Source organism: Strix uralensis, chromosome 7 (assembly GCF_047716275.1).
Source record: "Strix uralensis isolate ZFMK-TIS-50842 chromosome 7, bStrUra1, whole genome shotgun sequence".
Classification (NCBI taxonomy): domain Eukaryota; kingdom Metazoa; phylum Chordata; class Aves; order Strigiformes; family Strigidae; genus Strix; species Strix uralensis.
In genome coordinates, this window is record NC_133978.1 from 18,412,861 (window position 1) to 18,435,734 (window position 22,874).

The 22,874-nt window shown below is 43.5% G+C and overlaps 1 protein-coding gene across 6 annotated transcripts in view; it reads right to left on the minus strand.

Annotated features, from left to right (window-relative positions):
- KAT6B (lysine acetyltransferase 6B) overlaps positions 1–3,348 on the minus strand; it is a 120,563-nt gene extending 117,215 nt beyond the window's left edge. Inside the window, exons 1-2 of one of the 6 annotated variants that reach the window (XM_074874578.1) lie at positions 2,702–3,348; positions 2,532–2,585 (exon numbers count right to left, since the gene is read on the minus strand). The gene's annotated coding sequence lies outside the window, so the exon portion shown is untranslated. Of the gene's footprint in view, positions 1–655; positions 856–2,133; positions 2,212–2,531 lie in introns of those variants that run through there. The other 5 variants (XM_074874581.1, XM_074874582.1, XM_074874585.1 and 2 more) reach the window with 5 other exon arrangements.
- Between the last annotated feature and the right edge of the window lie 19,526 nt (positions 3,349–22,874).

Here is a 22,874-nt window from a genome sequence, read left to right on the forward strand (position 1 = left end):
CACCCTTCCCACCCTCTTCCGTGGAAGTTCCGAGCACTTTAAAATATGGTACTAGTGAACACTGGGAAGGTAATACTCAATGCCAGCAGTTAACCTGGGAAGAGGGTTTCACTGAAAACATTTCTTCTTGGGATAGTGCTTTTTCAACAGAAGGGGTATCCGTTTGCTTTTTGCAGAGCAGGTTATTTTCAATGCTCAGTGACAGAATGCTAAAGGTGAGGTCTGGGCAAAGAAAATACGGTGCAAACATCACTTCTGAAACGTGGCTTCAGAGGCTTGAATATTCCCCTCCCCAACTTACTGAAAATTTTTGCAGTATACCCAAGCCATGAAGATTTGCAACGCCTTAGTGCCTAACGCCAAGGCATTGTTGTATTTGACAGGGGCCGAGCCGGGGCTGGCTTCTGGACCCTCCAAGCCTTACTCCAGGATTTTTCATTTCAAAGGCAGAAACCCCAAGCCCGCAGGCTCTGCTCCCCGGGGCACGGCGACCCCGCAAGACAGGGCAGCCGGGAGAGGACGGCGACGGCGTGCACCTGCACCCATCCCACGGGGGCGACGCGCGGGCGGTGGCGGGGGCAGCGGCCGCGCCGGCCGCCCCGCCGCGCCCGCCGGAGGCAGGCTGAGAGGGCCCCCCCTCCCCGGTACCACTCACCTCCGCGGGACCGGGGCCGCGGGGGGAGGAGCCTCCTCCAGGCGCCGCAGCGGCTCCCCCTGCTGCCGGCTCTTCCCCTGCTCCCGCTGCCAGACTGCGCCGAGGCGGCTGCCCCCCTGCCGCGCTGCCCCCCTGCCGGCGGCCGCCGCGACTCCCCCTACCGCCGCGGCTCGGCTCGCCTCACCTACGCCGCCATTTTGTTTCGCCCTGTTGTACTTAACGTGAATCCGACATGACACTGATTACAGCCCAATGGAGTCTCATTAAAACCTTACCTACCCTCGCGCCCCGCCCACCTGCGCCCGCCATTGGGCCGTCCTGCGCACGCCGCTCCACGCTCACAGGCCGCGGGCCCGTGTCCATCAACCGCCCACATCAGCCCTGTTCCGCCCAGCAACCAGCCTGTCTCTCCCATTGGAAGGCGTGGCGTGTCAATCACGAGGCACGCCCCTTCCCTCACGCTCAACTCCGCCTACCTGCTAGAATGGGCGGGACCAGAGGCTGCCATTGGCCGCCGCCGCCGCCACACACCCGCCGGGCCCGCCCACCCGCCCGCCACAGCCCGGCCCGCCTCATTGCTGGGCCTCGAACGCTAGCGATTGGTCACCTGCCGCAAGCGGAGGCGAGAGTTCTAACAAGCCCGCCCTCCCGTTGGCTACCGCTGCCGTCCGTCTGGTCCCTCCGGCCTCGCTACCCTCCCCCACCCGCCACCGCCCCACCCGCTCCTGAAGTTTGTTCGAGAGGGTGATCGCTAGCAAGAGCACCGGCGGCGGCCGCCTGAACCAGCCCGGCAGGGCGGGCGGGCGCGCGACACACACTAATAAGCAGCCTTAAATCCTGAGCGTCACGCGCGTGCCTCGGATCCTGCCACTAGCCCGGGCGGGCGAGATGGAAGAGCATGCTCCCAGCAGAGCCCTCCCGAGGTGCCTGGCACTGGCAGCCGCTTATCGCGCACATACACACCCCGCACCGCGAAGGGAGGGGAGGAGGGGGTGGGAACGGGGACGGCGACAATGACTCCCAGCTCTCCAGCCACATGCAGGTCCCTGCAAGTTTCGCCATGCGAAGCACAGGGACTTCTCTGCCACCCCGTCTGCGAAGGAACAATTGCCGCTTCAGAAAGACAGGGTGGGAGCATGCAACACAAAAACCTCAGCCATCCCCTGCCTCCCTCCGCCGCTCCATTCCCCCTCTCCCCACCCCATCCAACCCAGCCATCACCTCCTGCTGCTGCTCCCCCTCCCCTGCAAAACGCAGAGCATTGCAATGCATTTACCGAGCACAAGTGTCTGCAAACACGTGCATCAGCCTCCAATGCAAAAGAAAAAAAAAGTACCCAGGCTAGTGACAAGCCCCCTGCACTGAGAGAGGGGAGGGAAAGGGGGTTATTATGGCAAATTGCAGCCTGTCACCCAACGCAAAACAAAACCCATCGCATGCTCCCTATTATCCCCCACATAAACTCCTGGGAATCTAACCTCCGATGCAGGTTTTCCCCCCTTTGCTTGCAATGACCTCCTTTCTCTGCCTGTGTGTGTTTCTGCAGCAGCGGTTCCTGCGGAATGTGCTGCCCCTGAAACGCGATCGCGGCTCCTCTCTCTCTCTCGCTCGCTCGCTCCTTCTCTGTCTCTCGCTCGCTCTCTCGCTCGCTCGCTCTCTCTCCTGGCTGCAACCAGAGCCAGGAACACAACAACAACACAACCTCCCCCCACCCCCTTCCCCAAACACATACACACTGAAGAGACCCAGCCAGGAGAGCCAGACGAGCCGGGGAGGGGGTGGAGGGAATCCCCAGCCAGCGGATTGATTGCACCAGTTACCTTCTCTAAGCCCCTTCGCAAGAGGGGAAAAAAGAAGATGAATACAGAGAGAATACCTTGTCTCCCCTCCTCCTCCTCCTCCGCGGGGCTCCTCTTCTCACTCCAAAACACTAAAAGGTGGACGGGCAGATCAGACACAAGCGTTCAGCTCACGGCGGGGGAGAGGCGGGGGAGGGGAACCACACGAACAATTATCATTAATTTAGAAATTAAAACAGAAACCCACCCCAGACCTCCAGCCTTCCCGATGCCGAGCGGACGCAGATTGCGAGGACTGGTGCTAAGACACAGGACCTGATAACAGCTAATTGAAAGGTTAATCTACATAGGCTGTGACAGAAGAGGTCCCTCCCCACTTTTTTATCTGCTGTTGGCAAGTGGGAAATTGAGCTCCCCCCACCTTTTTCCCTCAAAAAAAAAAAAAAAAAAAAAAAAAAAGAAAAAAAGGAGAGAAGGGGGGAAAGGCAATAAAGTTTGGGGGGAGGCGCGTCCCCGCGGCGGCAGGCCGCGAGCGCGGCGGCGGTGGGGGGCTTGAGGGACGGGGCGCGCGGGTGGCCGTTGCGGGGCGCCTTGGGCGGGAAGGCGGCCTGAGGGGAAGTGGTCACCGCCGCCTCCCGGGGGGCCCTCACGCCGTCCTCGGGGGTTTGGGTTAGGCTTTTCGTCCAGTATGGGGCGATTTAAAATGTCTTGATGGAAGCACCACCACAGTCAGTCTTTGGCAAATCCTTCCGAGTGGGTTTGAACAGTTCCTCGGTCCGGAGGAAGAGGATTGTGTTTGAGGCAACCATAATTAGTCTGAGGGGTGGAATGAGGGTGAACAAATTACAGATGTTCTCCTCCCATTGAGTTTGTTGTAAATGTATCAAGATGTTATGAGGAATATATTTTAAAGGACAAGGTGATAATGCATACGGGCTTAAAACTTATGTAAACGGTTTCTCCACGCTGTCTTGAGCCATGCTGCCAAAGGCCACTCACCATGAGGAAGTTTTAATACTACTTGTGACAATCTTCTCAGCTATGGTGAGCAAATACCACTTTCTGCAGAAGTATGGCGTGACAAAATACTGTAGGATATATACCATAGGGTATCATGCAAGGAAGGAAAAGGTAATCTACCTGCCTGAGCATCTCCTCAAGCAAGCACCAACAAGACAATCTACCCAACGAGGCCATCTACCCAAACCTGAAATGTGACCCATCTCAGAGGTCTCCTAGACATCCTCTCTCCCACATCCTGTGGGAGACGTGTTGTGTTAGATGCCTGTCTGAAAAGTTTTCTAAAAATATCTGGTCCTGAAGAAGAAAAGATAAAGATAACATTTTTTAAAAATATCCTTTTGTAGTGGGTGGAAAATAACCTTCTACAATAAATTAAGAAGGACTTTCCTAGATTGTGTACTGCATGTAGACCAGCAAGTGAACAAAGTTTTCATAATAAAATACTAAGCATTAAGGTTTAGTGCAACTTATTCAGAGTCAGTTGCTGGAGATACTGTGTAAGGAAGCTCTTTGGTGATGTTTTAGAGCACTGTAAAATTGAATGACCTACTTACAGAAAGCTACTGGGTGAAAATAATATTCCAGCATGTATCTATGACACCATACCTGTTGACTGAGGTTTTAGTGTTTTAACTGCCAGATGCAGCCTTTTAAACATAGAGTGGGAAATTGAAATGTGTAGTGACCTAATATTTGTTGGAGAATCCTTCAAGGTTCATATATTATGCAGGATTTGGCTGTGATTGAAAATAGTTTTTAAATTGTTGGAAACAGTATAAATCATTACAGCACAATTTGTAGAAGAGCCTCACATTTGCAATACTATTCTGAATGTTGTGTCAACATTTCCATTATAAACTTTTTTTTTTACTTTCTGGGAAATTTACAACTTGGTTAGTGGTAAAAGAGAAAAATAATCTCTTGAAACTGAAACTTGGCATGGCACATCCCAGTTCAGGAAACAAAACACTGGAGAAAACTTGACAGTCTGTTTGGCCATTTTGAAATTACAAGTGTGCTGAAGACATAAGTAATAGCACAGAGAAAAATCATAAAAGTCTCTGGTTTAAACACTTTCATTCTTTCTTCTTAATTTAATTCTTTTACTAAAAATAAATTTTATAGGACAATATGTCATTGGGTGTTGTATTCCAGTTTTTAACATATTCAAGAACCTTTTGTTTGAAGAGAAATTCCTATGCATCTTGACATTTACAGGTGTACCTAACACTATGTAAATTGTGAAGTTAAGCACATGAACCTCTTTGTACATGAATCATCCTCCAGTGAACTTAGATCCACTATTACTGTCAATTATACTATTTCCCAAAATAATGACTTCAAAAGAATTGCATCATGAATTTAGGGCAGTTCAATTTGAGACCGTGTGTGTTACACAGACAAGCCATAAGTACCTGAAACACTTTGAATCTAATTGAGAATGTCTAATATGTTGTGTGCGTTTTGGTTTGTGATCTAGATCAGAAATGTTTTTGTTTTATTGTATTAAAAAAACCTTACAGTAAAAATATCCATGGAAAAGTTATAAGCCCTTCAAGTAAGTTAGTGTAAGCAATAAAATTCACACTTTAGCATGTCTTCTACTGTCAGACTTTGGGGGATTTACTCTCCCATAGCCACTGCAAAACTGATGAAGTACAACAGTTAATGCCCCTGAGCAGTAACAGGTGCCTAGACACCTACACATTGAATACACCCATTCCGTCTGCTAAAAAGACATCCCTGGTATTAAAAAAAGTATCTAAAATCAAAACTACTCCCTCTCATCTGCTTTTAGAAAGAAGTACTATGGCCCAGTTCACTCTGTTCCATTAATTTCCTTGCTTTAATTATAATTTAAATATCCTTATTTAAAGGATATTTCCCCCCCCCCCCCGTGGAAAAATATATTTGATTGCACATTTATATTGTAGTGTATGTAGTAAGGGTATCCTTCTCACTAAAAGTCCTTAGGATTATTCTAAAAATGCATGTACAGTTGCTATTTTTGGATCACAAGTGAGAGAAAACAAGAAGTTAAGGTCTGAGCATGGTCTGAGTTAAATTCAGTTCTCACAAATCAAAAATCTTAAAAATGCTATATGTATAGAGTGCTGTAAGACAAGCTGGAGACTACTGCTTAAATGAAACCCAAATTCATCAGTATACAAAAAAGAACACTAAATTAGAGTTTGAACATTCATTTGAAATCAGTGAGAAAATTCTTGTGCATGAAATTACTGCCATAAGAATTTCCCTGTGAGGGCTTTAATCACTGGTGCAGTTCCATTGGAACTAGTAGGGCTGTTACATATTTAGAAACAATTATATAGTTGTCCATGTTGGTATGGTGACAGATCCCTGTTTATCTTTGGAGCTGCTAGAGAGTGAAGTCTTGACCCCCATCAAACTCTGGCAAAACCGCCTATGACTTCAACAAAGCCAGGATGTTCCTTCTATTATTACCATACATAACCACACATATGACTACAGTCACCTGGAAATTGCCTCCCCTGGCATATGCTGTTGAAAGAAGTGACCTTGGGGAGAGAAGTCATTCTAAGAGTGCCGTGAGTTTCTCCCCAGCCCCTACAGCCATCCTGAGCGTGTCCCTGCCGATGAGCTGAACGCACGTATGCTTTACTTGTACCACCTCCTCCGCTTAGCTCACCTGCTATGGGTTCAGGAGCTTCCCTGTAACCCTAACCTTCAACCTCATATTCTTTCTGGATTAAAACAGCCTTTTCTTTTCTCACCTATGAGATTTCTTTTTACAGCCTTTTATATTGAAATTTAATCAGAAAGATTAATCCATGTAACTAAGTCTACCCCTGTGAATACAAACAGAACGTTTCTTGGTTTATGTATGAGGAGATGCATTGCTGCACACAACAGAGAGTCACTGCCCAATTTAAGCACTATTAATAAATACTAATATAGATTATATTAATATATACATGCATGTATTTATACACACACAGATACACACAAAGTGAATAATCTGTGAGGATATTTTCTGATCATTTGCTGTCTCATCTATTGCATTTAATAAAATTGAATAATAGTATAAAGTAGTCTCCTGCTGCCATCTTACTGATCTGGGGGCTGTTTTAATTCCTGAAACTAACAGATTATAAGGTAAATGCTATAACAGTCTCAACTCAGGAGTTGTAATTGGCGTAATACTGTAATTTGGAAGTAAGTGTTTGTGGTAGATCAGCTGTCATCCCACAGGGATGGAGACAGTGACTTTTTATAATAAATCCCACATGTTCCATTCTACTCCAGCAAATATACCACGTTGCTATATCAAAGTACTTTACAATCCTTAATTAATTAGTTCCTATAAGAGCTCTGTTAGGTGAATGTATATTATTTTTCCCGTTCTCCAACCAGAGAGACAACGCATAGAGCAAAGTGGTTAGAAGAGGATGCCAGTTCAAAGAAAACTCTGGCCACCTGAGTTCCAAGGGCCCTGCTCTAGTCACAGGAGATCCAGTTATGGAGTAGCTGTGCTAGTCATGAAGAAAGTAGTGCCCTGTTAACACATATTTGAAAACTTAGCAGAAGCATGTCTTTTTTGCCGCATTAGCTGTTATACATCTTAAAGAGGCAACAGGATTAATAGAATTAATGTGTGCAAAAGAAAAGGCTAAAAAAACCCAGGTGGCTCTTATACATGATGGTGTCCTATAAGACTGTCTTTCATATACACAGTATCTCACAATACTGCATACGGAGGTTCTGTTTATACACACATGATAAAGGATTAGTAAGTGATTAATAGATGTTTTAATAAATGTTGATCAATTGTTACAAGTCCAATGGGTCAGTAGGCTTTTTTATCACAATAGCTAATCATCATCTGAAACACCTTACTGATATATTTAAACTCTCAACACTTTACATAGAAACACCTGCTAATCTTGTGTTAAACCTCACAAATGGAATCTTAATAGAAAGTGTGACTCAAATTTGCTGGAGAAAAAAGGATTAGCACCTAGGCTCCACAGTAAATTGTTAGTTATAGCTATACTGGATTTAAGTTTTTCCTTTTGCTGTGTAAAATGCACTGATACGATAGGAAGCATTTTGCCGCTGTGTGCAAGAGTAGTGTGTTCTAGGCTAATCCCAAGAGGAAGGCCTGGGATATTACAGGACTCTATGTCAACCGGCATCACTGAACTTGATGCAGCTTTGTGTTTTTATATGCATTTACGGTAATACTTTGTGAGGGCAGCTGATGAGATGAAGGATGGAATTGAGAATGAATAAAGAACAGTTTGCTCAGAGCTAGGGAAAGCTGCCATAGTCAGGGGCTGCTCAGGTCCTTCTAGCTATGTCCTGCTGCGATTAGTTAGTCTAGGTGAAAGGGGAGGGTGCTGGGGTTTGCAGGAGCCATTTTAACACCTCAGCTTGTCTTTGTGAGCTTTTAAGTAATTAACTCTCCAATCACTATCGGTTGACTTTGTCCACAGGTTTAGATTTCCCTCCTGCTGTTCCCTTTGGGGATATTGGGTTGTCATTTTATGAGAGGGGGGATTCATTTTAGAGTTCACACAAAATCCCTTTCACAGCTTCCCAACAGCTTTTTGTGCTCTCCAAACTGCTGGAATACTCTCTTGCTCTCTGTTTTAATGAACATTACTTTTATAACTTTCTCCAGATCCAACTGGTCAAGAAGAGAGAGAGGGGGAAAAAAGCCTCTCCAAAAAGCCTGGCATCACACTTGCTGAGCCCTTCAGATGAAAAGAAGGCCATCCTCAGTACTTAGAAGCCAATAAAAGAGACTGCAAGGCAGTTTTGCTAAATAAGGTTACTTTGAGCCTCTAAAGGATCCTGACAGTCCTTAATGTAACTGAATGAATCCTCACAACTTCCAACTGTGATGTGGGTGTACTACATTCTAGTTCAGTTTTAGCCAGGGGAAAATTTCCAGACTTGACGTTGTTGGCAGTCTTTTATTGGTCAAACATTGCCAAGAAACATGAAGCAAAAGCAGGAGGAGAGAGCTTGACCATATTTTTGTTAATCCCATTCTCATCCAGTTTCCACTGTATTTTTAAAAAGCCTATTAATAAGCTGAAGAAATTGGAATGACCAGAGAGGCTGTTATCAGCCACATAATTTGAAGACTATTCTGATGCTGTCCAACCTGTGGTGTTCACCAGCACTAGACAAGCAGCCAGAGCAATGAGAAGTATGACTGAAAGGCACACCCACAATTCAGACTCCACGAACAGTGAAAACCTTTGCCTAATGTAGAGCTGGTTGGAGCACTTCCTCTTTCAACTTCTGCTCAGCATCTCCCGGCACACCCACCTTCTCATAAAGGATGGGAGTTTGGGAAATAACCCATGTGACAAACCAGCCCTGAATTTGCTGTGCCCAGGCTTAGAAGAACCTTAGGTCTGCTCTGTATTGTTTGAAAATTGAGCAAGCTCCACTCTAGTCTTTTCCTTTTGCAGCTTGAACCAAGTGGAGTTTGGCTGGTCTCAAGGACCAAACTGCTATCTCCAGCTGGAGCTTTAGTTAGGTCCGTATGATGTTTTCTTTACTTTCTTTATTGGCAGCATCAGTAGTGAGGTTCCCTTGCTAAATAAAGCTCTGACTGCACAAACAATTTATTTCAGTCACTTCCCATAGCTGTCGGTACTAGAGCAACTCTACCTCTGTTAGCTAGACTGGGAGGCCTGTCAGAGTCAGGTGCCAATATACCACATCATTTCAAATACCTTTCAGAAACCTTTAGATTTCCTCAATGCTGCTTTAAAAATAGCCAGTGGCCTGCTGGTGTTAGGGCTCCCAACCTGACTAACTCTGGTTGTTAAATTACTGTCATGCACAGTAGGATTTTGTATCAAATATCATTTGGGAAGGAAAATCTGAGTGAAAAGGATTTGGGGGGGCAGGAGAGACTTGCTTTTCTGTGTCAGGTAATATGAGAATGTGGAGTAGCAGCTAGAAAGAGCTAAGGTAATAATGTATCAGTGCTGGAAACATAAAGTATCTTCTTCATCAGGTTGAACTACACAAACTGTCTCCTCAGTGGTACATAGGATAGGTAGCTGGTTATTTATCAAGATGCCAGAGAAGGAGTTGCATTATCCAGCATAATGAAGCCCTTTGTTTATTTCATTAAAAAAAAAAAAAAAAAAAAAAAGAAAAAGAAAAAAAAGAAAAAAAGAGAGGGAAGTTCTACCTCTCAGATGATGGCAGGACCTGGGCAAGCAGTGAGATTGTCAGAATTGTTTCCTTAGCACTGGCCAGAACCCCCCTGTTATCCTGATATTATTCCCCTTTGTTATTCGATATCCCACAGTGCCAGCTAAGTCAGGAGTTGTCACACTCCTCACTGGTGCAGCAGGATACAAAATAGCTGGGGGTGGGGAGGAAGACTGGAATGGTTAGGAGGTGGAAGGGAAAAGGCCTTTTTTTTTTTTTTTTTTTTTGTGAAAACAGTAGCACCAGCTGCATCCTGCAAGTCGCTAAATTAGCCAGTCAGTTGTTTTTCTTTTAATTTTTGTGTGAATTCAAGAATAGGTTGTGGATGTCTTGGCAACTCATGAATGAGGCTCTTTATGAAAGAATTCACCTTGCAGAGGGGCTGCTGTCAGATGCACAAGCCTCTTTCCATTAATTAAGCTGCAGAACATCCCCTCTTTTTTTTTTCCCCATCCCTCTCAACGCCTGGATAATCAGACCCTGTGTCTTTCCATAACATCCACTGCTGTCTCTCTTGCTCCTCACAGTATTTCACCCACCCTCTTAATTCTGGGCTGCCAGATTTATCTATCTATCTATCTATCTATCTATCTATCTATCTATCTATCTATCTATCTATCTATCTATGATCTATTTATTTATTTATTTATTTATTTAAATGCAGTTTATTGCTGATAAGTGAGATATCATGCTGCCTGAGCTAAGAACCAAGATGAATATTCTGCTCCACTTCAACCAGTAGCATTCTCTATGCATTATTTTCAGCTGAAAGGTGGCCTAAGAGCAAAGTTGGATATTTTCAAAAGCTCAGCTGGGAGTTAATCAACTCTTATTGTGTTTCGACAGGAGCTGGGTGCTTAACTTGCATCCAGTGAGTCATCCTCTGGATTGTCACTCGCTTACACGCAAGCAGCCCCACCGAAGGTACAGAGAACTTTCAGACATCCTAGAAATGACCTGTCGTTAAAAGTGTATAAGCTAAACTGTATCGGGTTAGGGAGTGATTACAGATGTAATTATGCTTAAACAGTCTGGGGAGAGAAGGTGGGCAGTACCAAGAACCTCAATCAATCCTCACCCAGCTTTGCCGTGGTCTGAACAAGATGTGTGACTGCAACTGAATAGTCTTGAAGTTTTTAGTGGGGATACTCAGGCGTGTATTTATGAAGTTATATTCCTGCTTCAGGGAATAATCCCAAATCTTTTAAAACCACTGAAAGGTTTCCACTGACTGATAAGCTCACTATCAAACCTTAAATGTTTGCATGTTTGGGTTTAATTTTCTATGGCTGATTTAAAATCCCAGTCATTAAGAATAGAAAAATACATATATAGTACTAATGACAGATTTTTAAAAATGATCTGTTCATTTTTCTTCACTTCCAAGTAATGCTGAACATTAATTTCCTACAAATGAAGCAATTTGAAGTAGAGTGCACAAAACAATTAATCTTATTTTTTAAATTAAAATAATTTAAATAAAGAACTCATCTGTGGCCTCAGTGCTCTTTCTGGAAAGGAAGAAATACATAAAAGAATCAAAAAGAAAGCAAATGCCAAATTATCTAACAGGAAAGGAATCTACAAATATATGTAATATATTTGCACATTACATCATAAAAATAACTTTCTCACAAATGCTGTCATTGCAAATGCCAAGACACATAGCAGACCATTCAATTAGTAGTAAAACTGAGCAAGCAAATGAGAAATTATTTACATTGGAAATATGCATTTCCTAATTTTGGGGCTTGCTGGCATTTTTTTAGATTGTCAAATTATCTATTACAATACAGGTTTTCCTTATACTAAGAACTGGATGTGGTAGAATTTGAAATACCATTTAAATTGTAAACTTGTGGAGGTAGAAATTCTTTTTATGTATGCAGGCAGCATCGCAAAGAATGAGCATTCACAATAAACTCAATGTTTTTATTAGCAAATGTTGACTTTTTAATCCAACACCATAATTTGGTTAAAATTAAAACATAAACATAGTTGAATAGTTATCTGTAAATGGAGAACATTCAGGAATATAAGAAAAATAATTCCATCTTCATTAGATCCAGGAAAAGTAAGCCTGACCTTTTTTTTTTGTTTGTCATCTCCTCTGAAAATCAGGCCCTGAATTTCTGTGCCTACATGTAGCCATTTCAGGAAAGACAGTAAATAAGCTATTTTTATTTACCTTCTGCAGAGGGAATCTGTAAAAATAAGTCATTAATATTTGTAAAATAGCAGTGACATCCTCACAGAGAAATTATACACAGTAACAACATATTCCTAAAAAACCAGAAGCTTACAGTAGAGCATTCTTGTCCACATCCCTTTGCCCAGTCACCCTACATGTCCTTTTTTACTTTCAGGGTTTCACTTGTATTTTTTTTTATGATTTCCTTGGCTTCAAATCCACAGCTATCTAGAGCTATCAAGAGGCAAATAGTCTAATGGAAAGTAATATGGCTGAGGAGATTAAATACAATAGTGGGGAGCAGGATCTTTTTAGTTTTAAACACATGGTACTGTCTCCAGTCTTGCTGAAAGCTCCTTGCTACAGTTTTCTTGTTTGTTAAATAGGAAAAATATTAACCTGCCTCTTGGTGAAGCAGACTTAGAGCTCAGAAATGCTTCTGTCTGTATAAATGCTGGGAGTTATTAGAACATGTTCAGCTTGGGAAGGGGGGTTCTGAATATAGTGATGAACCCACTCAATTTCAATTGCCGCATATGAGTTTTTTCCTATTATAACAATTAACCTCTTAGAAAAGAATTAGCACTGAGTTTACATGTTGACTCTATAGACATTGGATAATTGCTTTTTAAAAAAATCATCTATAGTCCAGGAAATTACATTTCTCCTTTTGCTTCTAAAATTACAAACTTCTGACTTCCCAGCTGGTAATGCAAGCAATCAAAATCGTGTCTCTTGAGTGCAGTTGCATGACACACATGAACAACAATCTCATTTCATAAAGAATTAACCCACAGCCAGCCATGTTAACTGGCTCCAATTCCTGCCACAAAGCCCATCTGATGTGAGCACTGTAGTTCCCACTTTGTGTAGGTAGCAACGTACTGGTCAAGTAACAGCAAACCTTTTCGGAGCCCTACCCTGACAAAGCTCCCTGACAAAGGGAAAGAGTTTGGAATAAAGCAACGAACTGAAACTCAGAAGATCTGGCTTCGTTTTTTGTCTTTCTTATGGACTTTCTATCAGTAAGTCACATGCTTAACCTCCCAGAGTTTCATCTTCTATCATATAGAGACAGTAATACCTCTTTTGACTGTCTTTTTAATCTAGAGTATAAAGGAAGGGACATTACTCCCCCCTCCTAATCTCAGCTAAGACATCTAGGCACTACTGTGATTCTAATCAGTAACAGCATTAACCACTGTTTAAACAGAAGGGCCTACTTCAATTTGAAATTTCCTTGATTTTATCTAGTTAAAATTCTCTTTGTAATTTCTCTGATTGTTTTTTCTTCTTTTTGAGAGAAGGTAGGAGGAAAGGAGTTACTTGTTTGGAGTCGATGATTTAGTTCTTTAAGTGCTCCAAGTAGAGCATCATAGAAAGGAAGCAGAGAACATAGATCCAAATGAGGAAAATCTGGCAAATTTAACTTTTTTCAGCAGGATTGCTCCCTAAAATGTGTTATTTAGAGCTTCAACTTAAAGATGACCTGTAAATGAAAGTCCAGAATAAACATATAACTCAGCTGTGCACTCTTCTCAATGAACTACCTTAAAGTGACCTGGGTGGAGGTTCCCTCAATACCTCCCCATCATTTCATAAAATAAACACCTTGCTGCTTTCAGGGTTTTTTTCTTGATGTTCAGTCTAAATCTTTCTCTACTGGATTTTAAGCATTGCAACCCTAATTATAGTCCTAAATCAGTTCTTCTCCTATATTAGTATTTACTGGAAATTGTTATTTTGGGTAAGCAATTGTCATATTCCTCATCAGAAACCAATTAAGCAGCCTGTAGCCACTTATTCTTATTTTTCTGTTTTGAAATACTTTTTAGATGAAAGATTCAAATAAACAGCACCAGATTCAGTTGTGCCAAAGACTGCCATTCAGAGGGCTTTTTGCTACACTATCCAGTCTGGAGAAAGGTTATTCATACATTCAGAACATTGACTTTGCTGGCACATGTGCATATTTGCATTTGAAATTTCTAGATTGGCAACCCTTCAAAACCAATTGCCTTCTCTTGGGACAGGAACATGAACCTTTATTTTTCTTTGATTTGAGAACTGACACCCCTGCGATCTTCATCATGAGTCTAGCAATATTAAATGTGTTGTTCTTTACAGGCAGGACTGGCTGCTTGAGTTGAATGACTACATGGTGAGCTTGGGGGAGCTGTGGGGGGGGGTGTGTGTTTGTTTTTTAAATTCACCTCCTCCATGTTGTGGGGAAAGAAGCTTTTAGACATTACATGATCCATGTGGATTTAAGCAGCAGTTGATTTCAGCAGCATCTTACATTTTTCAACACAGTGTTATGAACTGTTGAGGCTTAGTACAGGATTTTTTTTTTTATATGAAAAGATGTGACAGGCCACAAAATGTGCAGTGAAGAAATAAAACCAACCCCCATACACACCAAGAAGAACGACTACACACCACATTTCCCTGACAAAGGTGTCTTTAGCATGAGTCCAGAAACTTGACACTCCAAACTGCGCATATACTTCAAGACAGACAGGTGTTTTCCAGGGACAAAAGTCTGTCTTCTTCTCCCATGATGAATTACAATGGAGCACAGCAGTCATTGCAAGTTCAGTGAAAAGGGAAGCTGCATGCGATGTGCTGCTCAATTGAGGGGCATCAGAAGAACTGAGAAAGAACTGGAGCTGTCAGGTTTCTCAGGGCTTATGCCTCCAGACTGTGGTTCTGCTTCTGCTCTACCTAGTCCCCTGCTGCAACACTGGGCAGAAGTAGCCTGTCAACTGTTGTAGGTACAAGGCTTCTCTGGTACATGGGGAGCCATATGGCTGTATTTAAGAAGGCAGAATTATTATCCACTGCTAGACAGATTTAAAACCCCAAAAAGACTGAGGTTCTCAGAACCATGTGTATAATTTTAAAACCCCTAATGAAGGAGAATCTGAAACTCAGGAGGCCCTGAGTCCAATTCAGAGACAAATTCGAGTGCTTGTGACAGAGACAGATGAGTTACATCCATTCATGGAAAGAAAAACAATTTTATGATCATGCAACTGAATTATTTCTAATTAATTCATGATCTATATTTCATACTGCTGAAGCAGGGTCTGAGCCACACTAGAAAAAATCCTTCACGTGGCATATCCTAATGGTGGTGAGGATGCTGAGTCACTGATTCCATTATTAACAATTTCTTTCGAGTTTGTAATTAATCTCTTAATTTCATTCTCTTGTTCCTGGACACACATAGTGAGTTGTTAGTACATTGTCAGAGAGCAGCAAGGGTCAGTTGCACCCTGCGGCCCAGGAGCCAAGGGGTATCCCAGGGCTGGCAGTGATGGAGCAGGGTAGAGCAGACCCCAAGATCAGGGCCAGGTTTAACCAAAAGTCAAGCTCACCAAGCAAATTTGTGGTGATGAGGCAGGTCCAAGGTCAAGCCAGGCAGTCGATCTGCAAATCATGATCCATAGTGGGTACAGTGATGAGCAGGCAGGCCCGTGGCGATGAGGCAGAGCCAAAGTCAAGGTCTAGCTGGAAATTTGGGCTGTGGTCTGGATAAGCAGGGTCCATGGCCAGGCATTGGCACGGCTGCAATTGAGCTAGAACTCAGCACTCCTACTACATAGCCTAGGGTTGAGCTGAAATGGGGCTCCTGGGCAGGGGTGGGGTGGTGGAGAGGCCCCAGGTGAGGGTGGCCAGGGCTGTTAATGCTTATATGCCCTGATATATAGATGTACTGTGCTTTCAAGATTTCTTTACAAATAAATGCCATGAAGAGTGTCATACATTTGCCTGCCACATAGAGCAGGACTTTAATGTTACACAAATAATAACCTGATACTACAAACCCTTGTATATGTCACTGAGATCTTATTACAGCCTGGGTAAGAGGATGCTGGGTGTTTGCACTGATGAGGCTATTTCAGTATGATAAGCTGCACTAAGTGGGCTCAGTTTTGCATCAGTGGAGTGTATTTGCATATTGCACTGCCAGGGAAAAGAAACCTTCCATATTGCAAGAGTCTGCCATGCACAAAACTGCCGCTGCAAACATCTGAGTGTGTGAGCAGTTCCAGTGAAGGCAATACTCCGTGAAAGTGCTGTGTTGGTGCTAGCAAGGCTAAATTAAAGGCTCTGTGACATTTCCAGTTTCTTGGATGCTCGCTGGAAAACTCATCCATATACTTTCAGGAATTTTTGCAATATCCATTGCCTTTTGATTTATAAAATTGCACATGGAAAAAGAATGGCAAATATTTTTGGCTATGAGAATTCCAGTAGTCTTTTGGAAGAATCATTAATAGAGCCAACCTTAAGTCCAGCCAAATATTCCCATTTTCTTTCACTTCAATCCTTCAATGTATGCTTTCCTGTTGAAAGGGAGCCTGGAAGAGTTGTCCATATTTTCATTCTATACAGCAAGACTTTTTTCCTATCAGCTCCTGATTTCTGATTTTTTTCATTTCAGATTTTTTTTTCTGTTTCATATGTTTTTAAAATGGACAGAAGGAGCCAAAATGTATCTTATATTTTCCATTCTATGTTGCATTTTGCAGTTGTGTCTTAAAATTCTTCCATAAGTCCAACACAATCTTATTCTTAAATTAATAAACCTTGAAAAGCTGTCACCACATTTAAAAATCTAAGAAGACAAGTTTTATATTAAAAACCAATTTACTTCATATCTATATAAAACTGTAGACACATGCTCATACATGTCTGTACACACATACTTTTAGTGCAGTGATATGATATAATGGGTTTATATATAGGCTATTAAAATAATGTAAATGAACAAAACAAAGCAGATTACCAGCAAAAAAAATGCAGTAACAGGATTAAGACCAAAATTATAACCCCCAAATAAGTTAAGAGAGTCATAACATGAACAATTTCATTCTGCTCTTACAACATATGTGTTCACTAATTTATCTACAAAAGAGATTGGGGGGGGGGGGGGGGGGGGGGGGGAGGCCCTAAGGCTCCAAGATTGTTTCTCCAAACAGATTCAGGCTGGATCTTGTTTGATTGACTTTTGCAACAAGTGCTGAGTCTGAACAAGAGAGTCACCGCATTTGTTCAAACAGCAGCTCTGACAGAGATACCAATGTGGGAAAGTCCTTTAGGGATATGCTGTGCTCTGGAATTTAAGCAGAACCTCCAATAGAAACTGATTGCCCAATACAACTGCTCATCTCTCCCTAGGCCATCCTGCAAATGGAACCAATAGCATGGACCTTCTTCAGAGAAGCACGATGCAGGTTAGCAGGGCAGTGCGGGTGCAGAACAAAGCATTACCTTCAAGCAAGTCGGTGGGAAGGAGTTAATAAACAAAGTTACCCATAAAGTGAGAATGCAACAGTAACAAAAATGAAAGTGGTTGTAAACTCTGTTAATGCATGGATAATTCATGTAGTAAATAGAACAGAAGAGAAGGCACACAAAACATTGCTTTGGTGAATGCTGTAGAAAAACCTGTCAGCAATAGATGTCAAATATATCCTTTGTAGCTTCACTGAGGTATTTTGCAGTGAAATAATCAAAACAATAAAAAAAATGCAAATCTCAATTATGGGACAGGAATCTTCTTGTAGTTTGGTGCTAGGAGTTCCATGGCAGATTGCTTCGCAACACTCGGTTTTTGTGCTCTGCTGGGACTGACTGAGAGCTCAGATCCCAGCTGCTAGGTGAGTTTATGTAGTTCTGAGAGTACAGGAGCAGCTCTGTACCCCTGTGACACGGATACGGTGAAATCACTTTCACACTTAAACTGTGCACATACAGAAAGAGTTTGGTGGCTTTTTCTTTTTAAATTCTTGTTCAGCTGTAACAATGAGCTTCATTTCTGGATGTTCAGCTTCTGTGGTTTAGTATTTATGACTCTGCACCTTGGACTTCCCAGGTGGTCATCCATCTCACATTGTGCTTAGGGCCAGGGTCCTCTCCATCCTGTATCCACCGGAATGTTCACCAGCAGGTGTTGAGTAGCCTTGTGATTTCCTCAGACTCCATAGGGTTGGAAAAACCATTTGCTGGACCACCAGGCAACAAGCAGCAGTTATATCTGGCAAGCCTAAATGCAAAAGGGAAGATTATGGGTTTTAAAGCCATCGGGGACCATTCCACATCACATAGCAACTTTCCGACTATTCCTCCATGCTTCAGCAAGAGCAAACACAGAGAGAAGGGCTAAGGGCCCTGAGAGCATCCCCCCTCCTGGCTGTTTGGCTGCCTGGGCTCAGGGCCAGCTTAGAGCTAGCACAGCTGAGAGCCGCCCCGCCTCCTGTGCTGGCCTTGGACACGGTGCTGCAGGCAGGCCTCAGCCAGGGCCGATACCACTTCCTGCAGGACCTGCTTTTAAGCTAAACCTCTTCCATTTGGGCCCCAGCTGAGCTAAAATTCCTGCTGTGTTGCATGCCTGTCCCTGGCTTTGGGCCCATTGCTCTGGACATAGACCCTGACCTGCAGCTGACCTCCAGTCTGATCTCAGACCTGCCCTACCACTGTGTACCTGCCTGGTGCTCACTGGGCTGTGCCTGATCCTTGTTAATCCCGCTGGACCTGCCTTGGTGGCCTTGCCTGGGGGCTGTGGGACTGGTGAGACTCCTGCCCTGTCAGCCATGTTACCGTGCTCAGTTCACCTTCCCTTGCAGAGAGCCGGCTCTTGCTGTTCCCTGACAGGATGTTCCTCTCAGAATCTCCACAGCTTTTAAAGGCTGATGATCTCAGCAAAAAAACCCATTTTCCTTCACAGACGAACAGAAATGGTGGATTCAGCCAAGAATCAAACTGACCACTTGTACTACTGAACCATGTAAGGAGCAAGATTAATAGTCTTACATAGTTTCCCTTCTCTCAGCAATATGAAGAGAGGGGTAGAAACTTTGGGAACTCTTTTTCTTAGTCCTCCAGCCTTTCTGTACCCAAACTATAGAGACATCCTGGAAATAAATGCCATGAATACACAAGCAGAAGAAAACAACTTGTGTGAGCAGTTACACTTACAACTCTTGGAGTCCAATGGATCTTTCAGTTACGTGCCCTTTTGACGTCAGCTGCAACCTGTATCATGCTGGCACCACAAAGAGTACCACCACACCAGCAAGTATCATGAGACTAAAACAATACAAAAAAGTCCTCTTTGAACAGTAAGTCAGAGAAAGTCCAGGGAAACTGTGGTCAACATGTCAGGATGTTCTTTTCTTCTTCCTCTGCTTTCCTCTCATGCCTTCCTCCCCCTGCCCCTGTCGATTTTGCTGGAGGCTTGGGCCCTGCTCCTGGAAGAAGTCTTTTTAAGCCTATTGCTAAACTCCTGAAGCAGCTGCTCAGACCTCTTCCTACCACTGTGTTGTGATGCAGTCATGATTTTACCACAAAAGTGGCGCTTGCCTGCCATGAACCCCAAAGAGTTCAACACTGATTAGGAAGGAAGGCTGGCTGGCTGGCAGGCAGCATGACTGACTAAGCCTGGTTTCCTTAGGAACCCAGCCTAAAAGAGTGAGAAAGTAAGAGCATGTGTGTTCTGGTAGGCAGTGAATAATCCATTAAAACTCTTAATTAAAAATTTAAACATGTGTCTGCTAATTACATCACCCTTCTCCTGCCCTCAAAAAAGCAGCAAATGAGCATGGTTGCACACCTGCCTGTGTGTTTATTTCCTTAGGATGCTGCTCACTTGCTCAGCAACCCAAATACCAGCTCAGGTAGCAGCTGCCATTGTAAAAACATTCTGGGGAAGAGCAATGACAAATATTTTCTTTTTGGTAATGAGTGACAAAACTGTTCACAGAAATCCTGCTCACTGTTGCTGCATGCCATGAATTTGATGTTTTTCATATTATCAATTCTGATACTATTAGTTCTCATCTCTCAGACAGGGCTGTTTAATGTCAGCAATGCACACTCTGCTGACCAGCCACCTGAAGACCTGTGAAAAGAGAAAGAGATGGGGTAAATGGTTTAAAAAGTAGGATATGAAAATGAACAAGGACATTGTAAACTCAAAAACTGCAGAGAAAGGTCTGCCAAGCCTCTAGACCCTCTGGAGATTCTCAGTCCCGCAGGGATAGTGTGGTGCTCCACATTTCAAGTGCACATGGGGTGAGGAGCCTCAGCATGGTAAAGGGACAGCTCAGATTAACTGTTGTCCATGAAAATGAGTGCTCACAGCAAATGAAACCTCTAAAGTTATACTGCAGTGAATCTCCTCTGATACATGTGGCCTCCTCGGTGGCTCTGAGTTGGCTGGGTTGCAGCCACTTGACATCAGGCCACAGCGTCTGAGTTGGGAAGGCTGTTTTATTCAATGCATAGAGGAGTAGGATCATGTTCAACATTGCTGTTGTTATTTACTACAGTCATTAATTTGGCAGGAATTGACCAAATTCTGGCAGGTAGCATATGTCTCTGTACATCAGCATAACTATGCTGAGCTATAGTGGGTACGCTGGGTGAAAAACCAATTCCCTGACTTTTGGCTCCTGTCAAAACAGGCAGAGGCCAGAGCAGGAGGGCGTGTGTGTCTGCTGGCACATATATGGTCACCCTCACCAGAGGTTCATCCAATATGCTCTCCTTGAGGCCTACCTTTACACTGTGGTCCTACTACAGCCTGCTAAACCTCTTGGGAAAGGGTCCAGCTGGGATGTGGGTTTGTTTCCTTGGGGCCACTTAGAGCCACACTGGTACTGCTCAAGGCCTTCTCCAACACAAGCTAGAAAAGACTCGACAGCATGAAACTCTGAACCCTTAAACCCCAACACTGGGCATCAGTAACAAAGCTCTGCCTCAAGACTGTGAATGAGCCTATGAGATTATCTTTCAAGTGATATTTTAATGCATTCACTGACTGTTTTAGAGCTTCACAGGTGATGTCTTGAGACATAGTGGAGAAGGCTTCATTATTCTCAGGGGTATAGAGAAGGAGACAGCTGCCCTGCTGCTGAGCTTCCGCATGTTGAGGTCACATCCATCTAAGACGGCTGGAGTCAGGCAACTCAGCTCAGGGGCTGCTAGAATCACTAAAAGATTTTTCATGTGAGCTGAAGCATCTGTTATTGCAGGGTAGAGAAACTAACTGTTCCTTCCTTTAAAAAATGGTTATTTGTTAAAATCTGAGGTATATGTGGAGTTTAAAATGCCATATGGCAAACCTAGGGGCATATGAAATCCCAAGCAAGACCATGAGGTTAATTGGCTCTAGTCAGAAATATTGGGCCTGGCAGATCTGGACTTTTGTCACGAAGGAGGGATCCCATATCTGAAATTCAAAAACTGGCCTGTCTTTATAGGGTGTCAGCTCCCAGTCCTAGAGCTTGGTCATCCCCTGAAATCCCGAGCTCATCTCTGCTCCTTTTGACTTTCCTAACTTGCTGGGAGGGTGACACAAGCATCTGTGTAGTTTACTGGCAGGACCCCACTGTAGTGCACTGCCCTGCTACATGGGGGTCATGGTAAGAGTGCTGGGAGGAAAGAGTGGTTCATGTCAAGGTGGCTGTTTGATGTGGACTCATCTGCTCCAGTAAATGAGCACAGGTCATTCTCATGGGTAATGATCACTCTGCTGACCAGGTGTCCGGCTGAACCTTCTGCATTATTTTTGCCCTCCAGGAAGAGTGTAGTGACAGAGCCGCTCCGGACAGGCTGATGCACTTACCTCGTATGTACTCTCCAGCCCAGACTGGATGGCATGGCATGAAGCAGTGTGGTGGGGTGAGCGAGGGCACATAGTCACAGTGCCTGCGTTTCTGTGGGTCAGTGTCACTACCCTTTGAGCTGCAGTGGTGGAGGAGAAGCACCCACAGCTTATACCAAAACCTGTTCAAGCCAGGAGTGGGAGGATGCATCTGCAGCTGGGCTCCACAGATAAAGCTCAATTACTTTCCATTTGTGTAGAGAATGGGTGCATTTAATCCAGGAACAGTAGCAACCAAAAAGTCATTTCACTAAGTAGCAAGATCATCCACCACTTGGGAGTAGCTAGAACTATTTGCAAAATGTTTTCATACTTCAGCAAGGAAGAGGCTGCATATTTCTGACTGTGGAGCAGAAGGCAATCCTATAATAATGCCTCATCTTTACCAATCATTCCAAATTATTCACATGAAAGATCTTGCTTTCTCTCTTGGACTTTAATGAAGCTCCTGTTGAACCAATTATTCACTAGCTATTCATGTATTGTCAGAAAGGAAATCACAGAAGCTTTGTCATTAGGAATAAGATTTGATTGGCAAGGCACATGGCTTTGGGGTGGGTTTTCTTCTTCCCCTTTTTTGCTCTAAAGCCATAGCTTTTAGCTGGCAATTTCCACTGCTATAATCTGATGGAAAGTGATAAAACGCATCAGACTGCAGTACTCAAATGAGAAAACACTCCAGATTAGTAGGAATATAATTATGTTTTTCATGACATTGATTTTTTATTTTCTAACTGATAAAAGTAAACAACTGAGTGGGGGGGGGAGTGCCGAAAAACAACATTTAGACTTTAGTGAGATAATTAACTCAGCAATTAAACATATTTTGTATTCAGCATTTGTCCTCCATAGCACACAGCATATGTGACGTTTGTCCTTTATTCAAATTCTTGCTTCTTGCAATCTTTTTTGTCAGCAGGAGTGGCAGCCGGCAAGAGTCCTGTATGAAGGCCCACTTCTATGGTGCTTTACTTTTAAAGATGAATATTCACAGCTATGGTTTGGAAGGGAAGAGGGAGCCAAAAAGAATCATTAAGCTGAGCTAAATGAGCAGAATTGAGAGGCAAGAGACCTGTGCAACAGGCATTTGTGTCTGTTTTCTTTTTGCCGGTAGTGTTTGGAGGGGAAGTAAACCAAGCCCCTCGTGATCCTTGCTGCTCTGCATACTAAACTTCATCCAGATGCAATGTGGGGCTGCAATGCCAAATGCCCTGTGCTCTGATCTGACTCAGTATCACAGCATCAGGGTGGGCTAGTACATGGGCAGGATATATCCGAGGAAAATTAAAGAACCAGAATTGAAGC